Raw genomic sequence first — 11968 nt, 5'->3', positions numbered from 1 at the left:
CGCCTGGGATCTCCTTGGAGCCCTCCGCGTGTCTTCCCCGTGTGTCTCATAGTGCGGGCTGCCGGGGAAATGCGGGGGTTGGGCTGGAAATGCAGGTAGCATCTAGTGCCTCCCCCTGGACAGATGAAATAATTAGCGGAATTCCCCCTGCTATGGAACACCTGTGACACCAGGCAGCTGCGTGGAGGTCGGCCCCAAATCTCCCCCAATCACTCGGCCGTGTTCCGGATTTCTGAGTGTGGTGAGGTTCCGTCCTCTGTCTGGAGCCCCTGGGATCTATTAGGAGCCATCCAAGTGTCTTCCCCGAGTATCTCCATGTGCGGGCTCCCGGGGAAATGCGGGGGTTGGGCTGGAAATGCAGGTAGCATCTAGTGCCTCCCTTGGAAAAATGAGGTAGTTAGCAGAATTCCCCCTGCCAAGGAACACCTGTGACACCAGGCAGCTGCGTGGACGGCGGCCCCAAATCTACCCCACCCTGTCGGCCGCGTTCCGGAATTCTGAGTGTGGTTAGTTTCCGTCCTCTATCTGCAGCGCCTAGGATGTCCTAGGAGCCCTCCGCGTGTCTTCCCCGAGTGTCTCCTATTGCGGGCTGCCGGGGAAATGCGGGGGTTGGGCTGGAAATGCTGGAAGCATCTAGTGCCTCCCCCTGGACAGATGAGGTAATTAGCGGACTTCCCCCTGCCAGGGAACACCTGTGACACCATGCAGCTTCGTTGAGGGCGGCCCCAAACCTCCCCCACCAACTCGGACTTGTTCCGGATTTCTTAGCGTGGCGAGTTTCCGTCCTCTGTCTGCCGCGACTGGTATCTACTAGGAGCCCTCCGAGTGTCTTCCCCGAGTGTCTCCTAGTGCGGGCTGCCGTGGAAATACGGAGGTTAGGCTGGAAATGCAGGTAGCATCTAGTGCCTCCCCCTGGACAGATCAGGAAATTAGCGGAATTCCCCCTGCCATGGAACACCTGTGAATCCAGGCAGCTGCGTGGTGGGCGGCCCCAAACTTCCCAAACCCACTCGGCCGCGTTACGGAATTCTGAGGGTGGCGAGGTTCCGTCCTCTTTCTGCAGCGCCTGGGATATCCTAGGAGCCCTCCGCGTGTCTTCCCCGAGTGTCTCCTAGTGCGGGATCCCAGGGAAATGCGGGGGTTGGGCTGGAAATGCAGGTAGCATCTAGTGCCTCCCCCTGGACAGATCAGGAAATTATCGGACTTCCCCCTGCCAGGGAACACTTATGAATCCAGGCAGCTGCGTGGTGGGTGGCCCCAAAACTCCCACAACCTCTCGGCCGCGTTCCGGAATTCTGAGTGTTGCGAGATTCCGTCCTCTCTCTGCAGCGCCTGGGATCTCCTTGGAGCCATCCGCGTGTCTTCCCAAATTGTCTCCTAGTGCGTGCTGCCGGGGAAATGCCTGTGTTGGGCTGGAAATGCAGGTAGCTTCTAGTGCCTTCCCCTGGACTGATCGGGAATTTAGCGGACTTCCCCCTGCCAGGGAACACTTGTGACAACAGGCAGCTGCGTGGCGGGCGGCCCAAACCTTCCCCATCCACACGCCCGCGTTCTGTATTTCTGAGTGTGGCGAGGTTCCGTCATCTGTCTGCAGCGCCTGGGATCTCCTAGGATCCCTCCGCTTGTCTTCCCCGATTGTCTCCTAGTGCGGGCTGCCTGGGAATGGCGGGGGTTGACTGAAAATGCAGGTAGCATCTAGTGTCTCCCCGTGGACAGATGAGGTATTTAGCGGATTTCCCACTGCCAGGGAACACCTGTGACACCAGGCAGCTGCGTGGAGTGCGGCCCCAAATCTACCCCACCCACTCGGCCGCGATCCGGAATTCTGAGGGTGGCGAGGTTCCGTCCTCTGTCTGCAGTGCCTGGGATATCCTAGGATCCCACCGCGTGTCTTCCCAGAGTGTCCCTTAGTGCTTGCTGCCTCTGAAATGCGGGGGATGGCTGGAAAAGCAGGTAACATCTAGTGCCTCACCCTGGACAGATGAGGTAATTAGCGGACCTCCCCCTGCCAGGGAACACTAGTGGCACCAGGCAGCTGCGAGAAGGGGGGCCCCAAAACTCCCCCACCCACTCGACCGCGTTCCGGAATTCTGAGTGTGGCGTGGTTCCGTCCTCTGTCTGCAGCGCCTAGTATCCCCTAGGGGCCCTCCGCGTGTCTTTCCCGAGTGTCTCCTAGTGCGGGCTGCTGGGGAAATGCGGGGGTAGGGTTGGAATTGCTGGTAGCATCCAGTGCCTCCCCCTGGACTGATGAGGTAATTAGAGGAATTCCCCCTGCAAGGGAACACCTGTGACACCAGGCAGCTGCGTGGAGGTCGGCCCCAAACCTCCCCCAATCACTCGGCTGCGTTCCGGACTTCTGAGTGTGCCGAGGTTGCGTCCTCTGTGTGGAGCGCCTGGGATCTCCTAGGAGCCCTCCTCGTGTCTTCCCCTAGTATCTCCAAGTGCGGGCTCCCGGGGAAATTCTGGGGTTGGCTGGAATTGCAGGTAGCATCTAGTGCCTCCCCTGCACAGTTGAGGTAATTAGCGGAATTCCCCCTGCCAAGGAACACATGTGACACCAGGCAGCTGCCTGGAGTGCGGCCCCAAATCTACCCCACCCACTCGGCCGCGATACGGAATTCTGAGAGTGGCGAGGTTCCGTCATCTGTCTGCAGCGCCTGGGATATCCTAGGATCCCACCGCGTGTCTTCCCAGAGTGTCCCTTAGTGCTTGCTGCCTCGGAAATGCGGGGGTTGGGCTGGAATTGCAGGTAGCATCTAGTGCCTTCCCCTGGACAGATTAGGAATTTAGCGGACTTCCCCCTGCCAGGGAACACTTGTGACAACAAGCAGCTGCGTGGCGGGCGGCCCAAACCTTCCCCATCCACTCGCCCGCGTTCTGAATTTCTGAGTGTGGCGAAGTTCCGTCATCTGTCTGCAGCGCCTGGGATCTCCTAGGATCCCTCCGCTTGTTTTCCCCGATTGTCTCCTTGTGCGGGCTGCCTGGGAAATTCGGGGGTTGACTGGAAATGCAGGTAGCATCTAGTGTCTCCCCCTGGACAGATGAGGTATTTAGCGGACTTCCCACTGCCAGGGAACACCTGTGACACCAGGCAGCTGCGAGGATGTTGGCCCCAAATATCCCCGACCCACTCGGCCGAATTCCGGGATTCTGAGTGTGGCGATGTTCCGTCCTCTGTCTGCAGCGCCTGGGATCTCCAAGCAGCCCTCCCCGTGTGTTCCCCGAGTGTCTCCTATTGCGGGATGCTGGGGAAAGGTGGGGGTTGGCCTGGAAATGCTGGTAGCATGTAGTGCCTCCTTCTGGACAGATCAGGAAATTAGCGGACTTACCCCTGCCAGGGAACACATGTGAATCCAGGCGGCTGCGAGGATGTTGGCCCAAATATCCCCGACCCACTCGGCTGAATTCCGGGATTCTGAGTGTGGCGATGTTCCGTCCTCTGTCTGCAGTGCCTGGGATCTCCAAGCAGCCCTCCGCGTGTTTTCCCCGAGTGTCTCCTATTGCGGGATGCTGGGGAAAGGTGGGGGTTGGCCTGGAAATGCTGGTAGCATGTAGTGCCTCCCTCTGGACAGATCAGGAAATTAGCGGACTTACCCTGCCAGGGAACACATGTGAATCCAGGCAGCTGCGGGGTGGGCGGCCCCAAAATTCCCACACACACTCGGCCGCGTTCCGGAATTCTGAGTGTGCCGAGGTTCCGGCCTCTGTCTGGAGCGCCTGGGATCCCCTAGGAGCCCTCAGCGTGTCTCCCACGGGTGTCTCCTAGTGCGGGCTGCCGGGGAAAGGCGGGGGTTGGGCAGGAAATGCTGGCAGCATCTAGTGCCTCCCCCTGGACAGATGAGGTAATTAGCGGAATTCCTCCTACCAGGGAACACCTGTGACACTAGGCAGCTGCGTGGAGGGCGGCCCCAAACCTCTCCTCCCACTCGGACGCGTTTCGGAATTCTGAGTGTTGCGAGATTCCGTCCTCTCTCTGCAGCGCCTGGGATCTCCTAGGAGCCATCCGCGTGACTTCCCAGATTGTCTCCTAGTGCGGGCTGCCTGGGAAATGCGGGGGTAGGGCTGGAAATGCAGGTAGCATCTAGTGCCTACCCCTGGACAGATTAGGAATTTAGCGGACTTCCCCCTGCCAGGGAACACTTGTGACACAAGCAGCTGCGTGGCGGGCGGCCCAACCTTCCCCATCCACTCGCCCGCGTTCTGTATTTCTGAGTGTGGCGAGGTTCCGTCATCTGTCTGCCAGCGCCTGGGATCTCCTAGGATCCCTCCGCTTGTCTTCCCCGATTGTCTCCTAGTGCGGGCTGCCTGGGAATGGCGGGGGTTCACTGGAATGCAGGGAGCATCTAGTGTCTCACCGTGGACAGATGAGGTATGTTAGCGGACTTCCCACTGCCAGGGAACACCTGTGACACCAGGCAGCTGCGAGGATGTTGGCCCCAATCCCCGACCCACTCGGCCGCATTCCGGGATTCTGAGTGTGGCGATGTTCCGTCCTCTGTCTGCAGCACCTGGGATCTCCTAGGAGCCCTCCGCGTGTGTTCCCCGAGTTTCTCCTAGTGCGGGATGCCGGGGAAAGGCGTGAGTAGGGCTGGAAATGCAGGTAGCATCTAGTGCCTCCCCCTGGACTGATGAGGTATTTAGCGGAATTCCCACTGCCAGGGAATACCTGTGACACCAGGCAGCTGCGTGGAGGGCGGCCCCAAGCCTCCCCCACCCACTCGGCCGCGTTCCGGAATTCTGAGCGTGGCGAGGTTCCGTCATCTGTCTGCAGCGCCTGTGATCTCCTAGGAGCCGTCCGCGTGTCTTCCCCGAGTGTCTCCTAGTGCGGGCTGCCTGGGAAATGTGGGGGTTGGCTGGAAATGCAGGTAGCATCTAGTGCCTCCCCCTGAACTGATGAGGTAATTAGCGGACCTCCCACTACCATGGGAACTCCTGTGGTACCAGGCAGCTGCGAGGAGGTTGGCCCCAAAACTCTCGACCCACTCGGGCGCATTCCGTGATTCTGAGTGTTGCGAGGGTTCCGTCCCTCTGTCTGCAGCGCCTGGGATCAACTAGGAGCCCTCCGCGTGTCTTTCCCAAGTGTCTCCTTGTGCCGGGCTGCCGGGGAAAGGCTGGGGTAGGGCTGGAAATGCACGTAGCATCTACTGACTCCCCCTGGACAGATGAGGTAATTAGCGGACTTCCCCCTGCCAGGGAACACCTGTGAAACCAGGCAGCTGCGTGGAGTGCGGCCACAAAACTCCCCCAAACTCGGACGCCTTTCGGAATTCTGAGGGTGGCGATGTTCCGTCCTCTGTCTGCAGCGCCTGGGATCTCCTAGGAGCCCTTCGCCTGTATTCCCCGAGTGTCTCCTAGTGCTTGCTGCCGGGGAAATGCGGGGGTTGTGCTGGAAAAGCAGGTAGCATCTAGTGGCCTCCACCTGGACAGATGAGGTAAATAGCGGACCTCCCCCTGCCAGGGAACACTAGTGGCACCAGGCAGCTGCGAGAAGGGGGGGCCCCAAAACTCCCCCACCCACTCGACCGCGTTCCGGAATTCTGAGTGTGGCGTGGTTCCGTCCTCTGTCTGCAGCGCCTAGTATCCCCTAGGGGCCCTCCGCGTGTCTTTCCCGAGTGTCTCCTAGTGCGGGCTGCTGGGGAAATGCGGGGGTAGGGTTGGAATTGCTGGTAGCATCCAGTGCCTCCCCCTGGACTGATGAGGTAATTAGAGGAATTCCCCCTGCAAGGGAACACCTGTGACACCAGGCAGCTGCGTGGAGGTCGGCCCCAAACCTCCCCCAATTCACTCGGCTGCGTTCCGGACTTCTGAGTGTGCCGAGGTTGCGTCCTCTGTGTGGAGCGCCTGGGATCTCCTAGGAGCCCTCCTCGTGTCTTCCCCTAGTATCTCCAAGTGCGGGCTCCCGGGGAAATTCTGGGGTTGGCTGGAATTGCAGGTAGCATCTAGTGCCTCCCCTGCACAGTTGAGGTAATTAGCGGAATTCCCCCTGCCAAGGAACACATGTGACACCAGGCAGCTGCCTGGAGTGCGGCCCCAAATCTACCCCACCCACTCGGCCGCGATACGGAATTCTGAGAGTGGCGAGTGTTCCGTCATCTGTCTGCAGCGCCTGGGATATCCTAGGATCCCCACCGCGTGTCTTCCCAGAGTGTCCCTTAGTGCTTGCTGCCTCGGAAATGCGGGGGTTGGGCTGGAATTGCAGGTAGCATCTAGTGCCTTCCCCTGGACAGATTAGGAATTTAGCGGACTTCCCCTGCCAGGGAACACTTGTGACAACAAGCAGCTGCGTGGCGGGCGGCCCAAACCTTCCCCATCCACTCGCCCGCGTTCTGAATTTCTGAGTTGGCGAAGTTCCGTCATCTGTCTGCAGCGCCTGGGATCTCCTAGGATCCCTCCGCTTGTTTTCCCCGATTGTCTCCTTGTGCGGGCTGCCTGGGAAATTCGTGGGTTGACTGGAAATGCAGGTAGCATCTAGTGTCTCCCCCTGGACAGATGAGGTATTTAGGCGGACTTCCCACTGCCAGGGAAACACCTGTGACACCAGGCAGCTGCGAGGATGTTGGCCCCAAATATCCCCGACCCACTCGGCCGAATTCCGGGATTCTGAGTGTGGCGATGTTCCGTCCTCTGTCTGCAGCGCCTGGGATCTCCAAGCAGCCCTCCCCGTGTGTTCCCCGAGTGTCTCCTATTGCGGGATGCTGGGGAAAGGTGGGGGTTGGCCTGGAAATGCTGGTAGCATGTAGTGCCTCCTTCTGGACAGATCAGGAAATTAGCGGACTTACCCCTGCCAGGGAACACATGTGAATCCAGGCGGCTGCGAGGATGTTGGCCCCAAATATCCCCGACCCACTCGGCTGAATTCCGGGATTCTGAGTGTGGCGATGTTCCGTCCTCTGTCTGCAGTTGCCTGGGATCTCCAAGCAGCCCTCCGCGTGTTTCCCCGAGTGGTCCCTCCTATTGCGGGATGCTGGGGAAAGGTGGGGGTTGGCCTGGAAATGCTGGTAGCATGTAGTGCCTCCCTCTGGACAGATCAGGAAATTAGCGGACTTACCCTGCCAGGGAACACATGTGAATCCAGGCAGCTGCGGGGTGGGCGTCCCCAAAATTCCCACACACCACTCGCCCGCGTTCCGGAATTCTGAGTGTGCCGAGGTTTCCGGCCTCTGTCTGGAGCGCCTGGGATCCCCTAGGAGCCCTCAGCGTGTCCTCCCACGGGTGTCTCCTAGTGCGGGCTGCCGGGGAAGGCGGGGGTTGGGCAGGAAATGCTGGCAGCATCTAGTGCCTCCCCCTGGACAGATGAGGTATATAGCGGAAATTTCCTCCTACCAGGGAAACACCTGTGACCCTAGGCAGCTGCGTGGAGGGCGGCCCCAAACCTCTCCTCCCACTCGGAACGCGTTTCGGAAACTTCTGAGTTGTTTGCGAGATTCGTCCTCTCTCTGCAGCGCCTTGGATCTCCTAGGAGCCATCCGCGTGACTTCCCAGATTGTCTCTAGTGCGGGCCTGCATGGGAAATGCGGGGGTAGGGCTGGAAATGCAGGTAGCAATCTGTGCCTACCCCTGACAGATTAGGAATTTAGCGGACTTCCCCCTGCCAGGGAACACTTGTGACAACAAGCAGCTGCGTGGCGGGCGGCCCAAAACCTTCCCCATCACTCGCCCGCGTTCTGTTATTTCTGAGTGTGGCGAGGTTCCGTCATCTGTCTGCAGCGCCGTGGGATCCTCCTAGGATCCCTCCGCTTGCTTCCCCGATTGTCTCCTAGTGCGGGCTGCCTGGGAATGGCGGGGTTCACTGGAAATGCAGGTAGCATCTAGTGTCTCCCCGTGGACAGATGAGGTATTTAGCGGACTTCCCACTGCCAGGGAACACCTGTGACACCAGGCAGCTGCGAGGATTTGGCCCCAAATATCCCGACCCACTCGGCCCGCATTCCGGGATTCTGAGGGTGGCGCTATGTTCCGTCCTCTGTCTGCAGCACCTGGGATCTCCTAGGAGCCCTCCGCGTGTGTTCCCCGAGTTTCTCCTAGTGCGGGATGCCGGGGAAAGGCGTGAGTAGGGCTGGAAATGCAGTAGCAATCTAGTGCCTCCCCCTGGACTGATGAGGTATTTAGCGGATTCCCACTGCCAGGGAATACCTGTGACACCAGGCAGCTGCGCTGGAAGGGCGGGCCCCAAGCCTCCCCCACCCACTCGGCCGCGTTCCGGAATTCTTGAGCGTGGCGAGGTTCCGTCATCTGTCTGCAGCGCCTGTGATCTCCTAGGAGCGTCCGCGTGTCTTCCCCGAGTGTTCTCCTAGTGCGGGCCCTGCCTGGGAAATGTGGGGGTTGGCTGGAAATGCAGGTAGCATCTAGTGCCTCCCCCTGAACTGACTGAGGTAATTAGCGGACCTCCCACTACCAGGGAACTCCTGTGGTACCAGGCAGCTGCGAGGAGGTTGGCCCCAAAACTCTCCGACCCACTCGGGCGCATTCCGTGATTCTGAGTGTTGCGAGGTTCCGTCCTCTGTCTGCAGCGCCTGGGATCAACTAGGAGCCCTCCGCGTGTCTTTCCCAAGTGTCTCCTTGTGCGGGCTGCCGGGGAAAGGCTGGGGTAGGGCTGGAAATGCACGTAGCATCTACTGACTCCCCCTGGACAGATGAGGTAATTAGCGGACTTCCCCCTGCCAGGGAACACCTGTGAAACCAGGCAGCTGCGTGGAGTGCGGCCACAAAACTCCCCCAAACTCGGACGCCTTTCGGAATTCTGAGGGTGGCGATGTTCCGTCCTCTGTCTGCAGCGCCTGGGATCTCCTAGGAGCCCTTCGCCTGTATTCCCCGAGTGTCTCCTAGTGCTTGCTGCCGGGGAAATGCGGGGGTTGTGCTGGAAAAGCAGGTAGCATCTAGTGCCTCCACCTGGACAGATGAGGTAAATAGCGGACCTCCCCCTGCCAGGGAACACATGTGGCACCAGACAGCTGCGAGGAGGGGGGCCCCAAACCTACCCCACCCACTCGGCCGCGTTCCGGAATTCTGAGAGTTGCGAGATTCCGTCCTCTGTCTGCAGCACCTGGGAACCCCTAGTCGCCCTCCGCGTGTCTTCCCCGAGTGTCTCCTAGTGCGTGCTGCAAGGGAAATGAGGGGGTTGGGTTGGAAATGCTGGTAGCATCCAGTGCCTCCCCCTGGACAGATGAGGGAATTAGAGGACTTCCCCCTGCCAGGGAACACCTGTGACACGAGGCAGCTGCGAGGATATTGGTCCCAAATTTCCCCGACCCTATCGGCCGCGATCCGGGATTCTGAGTGTGGCGAGGTTCCTTCCTCTGTCTGCAGCGCCTTGGATGACCTAGGAGCCATCCGCATGTTTTCCCCGAGTGACTAATAGTGCAGGCTGCCGGGGAAATGCGGGGGTTGGGCTGGAAATGCAGGTAGCATCTAGTGCCTCCCCCTGGACAGATGAGATATTTAGCGGAATTCCCCCTGCAAGGGAACACCTGTGACACCAGGCAGCTTCGTGGTGTTCGGCCCCAAACCTCCCCCAATCACTCGGCTGCGTTCCGGAGTTCTGAGTGTGCCTAGGTTGCGTCCTCTGTCTGGAGCACCTGGGATCTCCTAGGAGGCCTCCTCGTGTCTTCCCCTAGTATCTCCAAGTGCGGGCTCCTTGGGAAATTCTGGGGTTGGGCTGGAAATGCAGGTAGCATCTAGTGCCTCCCCTGCACAGATGAGGAAATTAGCGGAATTCCCCCTGCCAAGGAACACCTGTGACACAGGCAGCTGCGAGGAGTGCTGCCCCAAATCTACCCCCCCCTCGGCCGCGATCCGTAATTCTGAGGGTGGCGAGGTTCCGTCCTCTGACTGCAGCGCCTGGGATATCCTAGGATCCCACCGCGTGTCTTCCCAGAGTGTCCCTTAGTGCTTGCTGCCTCGGAAATGCGGGGGTTGGGCAGGAAAAGCAGGTAACATCTAGTGCCTCACCCTGGAAAGATGAGGTAATTAGCGGACCTCCCCCTGCCAGGGAACACTAGTGGCACCAGGCAGCTGCGAGGAGGGGGGCCCCAAAACTCCCCCACCCACTCGACCGCGTTCCGGAATTCTGAGTGTGGCGAGGTTCCGTCCTCTGTCTGCAGCGCCTAGTATCCCCTAGGGGACCTCCGCGTGTCTTTCCCGACTGTCTCCTAGTGCGGGCTGCTGTGGAAATGCGGGGGTAGGGTTGAATTGCTGGTAGCATCCAGTGCCTCCCCCTGGACTGATGAGGTAATTAGAGGAATTCCCCCTGCAAGGGAACACCTGTGACACCAGGCAGCTGCGTGGAGTCGGCCCCAAACCTCCCCCAATCACTCGGCTGCGTTCCGGAGTTCTGAGTGTGCCGAGGTTGCGTCCTCTATCTGGAGCACCTGTGATCTCCTAGGAGCCCTCCTCGTGTCTTCCCCTAGTATCTCCAAGTGCGGGCTCCCGGGGAAATTCTGGGGTTGGGCTGGAAATGCAGGTAGCATCTAGTGCCTCCCCTGCACAGTTGAGGTAATTAGCGGACCTCCCCCTGCCAGGGAACACTAGTGGCACCAGGCAGCTGCGAGGGGCGGGGCCCCAAAACTCCCCCACACACTCGACCGCGTTCCGGAATTCTGAGTGTTGCGAGGTTCCGTCCTCTGTCTGCAGCGCCAAGTATCCCCTAGGAGCCCTCTGCGTGTCTTTCCCGAGTGTCTCCTAGTGCGGGCTGCTGGGGAAATGCGGGGGTAGTGTTGGAATTGCTGTTAGCATCCAGTGCCTCCCCCTGGACAGATGAGGTAATTAGAGGAATTCCCCCTGCAAGGGAACACCTGTGACACCAGGCAGCTGCGTGGTGTTCGGTCCCAAACGTCCCCCAATCACTCGGCCGCGTTCCGGAGTTCTGACTGTGGCGAGGTTCCGTCCTCTGTCTGGAGTGCCTGGGATCTCTTATGAGCTCTCCGTTTGTCTTCCCCTAGTATCTCCAAGTGCGGGCTCCCGGGGAAATGCGGGGGTTAGGCTGGAAATGCAGGTAGCATCTAGAGCCTCCCCCTGGACAGATGAGGTATTTAGCGGACTTCCCCCTGCCAGGGAACACCAGTGACACCAGGCAGTTGCGTGGAGGGCGGCCCCAAACCTCCCCCAACCTCTCGGCTGCGTTCCGGGATTCTGAGTGTGGCGTGGTTCCGTCCTCTGTCTGCAGCGCCTGTGATCTCCTAGGAGCCTTCTGCGTGTCTTCCCCGATTGTCTGATAGTGCAGGCTGCCGTGGAAAGTCGGGGGTTGTGCTGGAAATGCAGGTAACATCTAGTGCCTCAACCTGGACAGATCAGGTAATTAGCGGAATTCCCCATTCCAGGGGACACCTGTGACAACATGCACCTGCGAGGAGGGCGGCCCCAAACTTCAACCATCCCACCTGGCCGCGTTCCGGAATTCTGAGTGTGGGGATGTTCCGTCCTCTGTCTGCAGTGCCTGGGATCTCATAGAAGCCCTCCACATGTATACCCCGAGTGTCTCCTAGTGCGGGCTGCTGGGGAAAAGCGGGGGTTGGGCTGGAAATGCAGGTAGAATCTAGTGCGTCCCCCTGGACAGATCAGTTAATTAGCGGACTTCCCCCAGCCAGGGAACACCTGTGACACCAGGCAGCTGAGTGGAGGTTGGCCCCAATTCTCAACCACCCACTCGGCTGCGTTCCGGAATTCTCAGTGTGGCGAAGTTCCGTCCTCTGCAGCGCCTGGGATCTCCTAGGAGCCCTCCGCGTGTCTTCCCCGATTGTCTCCTAGTGCAGGCTGCCGGGGAAAGCGGGGGTTGGGCTGGATATGCAGGTAGTCTCTAGTGCCTCCTCTGGACTCATCAGGTAATTAGTGGAATTGCCCCTGCCAGCGAACACCTGTGACACCAGGCAGCTGCGAGGTGGTAGGCCCCAAAATCCCCCAACCACTCGGGCGCGTTCCGGAATTCTGAGGGTGGCGATGTTCCGTCCTCTGTCTGCAGAGCCAGGGATCCCCT

The sequence above is a fragment of the Camelus ferus genome, chromosome 31 (genome assembly GCF_009834535.1).
Source record: "Camelus ferus isolate YT-003-E chromosome 31, BCGSAC_Cfer_1.0, whole genome shotgun sequence".
Classification (NCBI taxonomy): Eukaryota; Metazoa; Chordata; class Mammalia; order Artiodactyla; family Camelidae; genus Camelus; species Camelus ferus.
Note: the sequence above shows the minus strand (reverse complement) of the source record.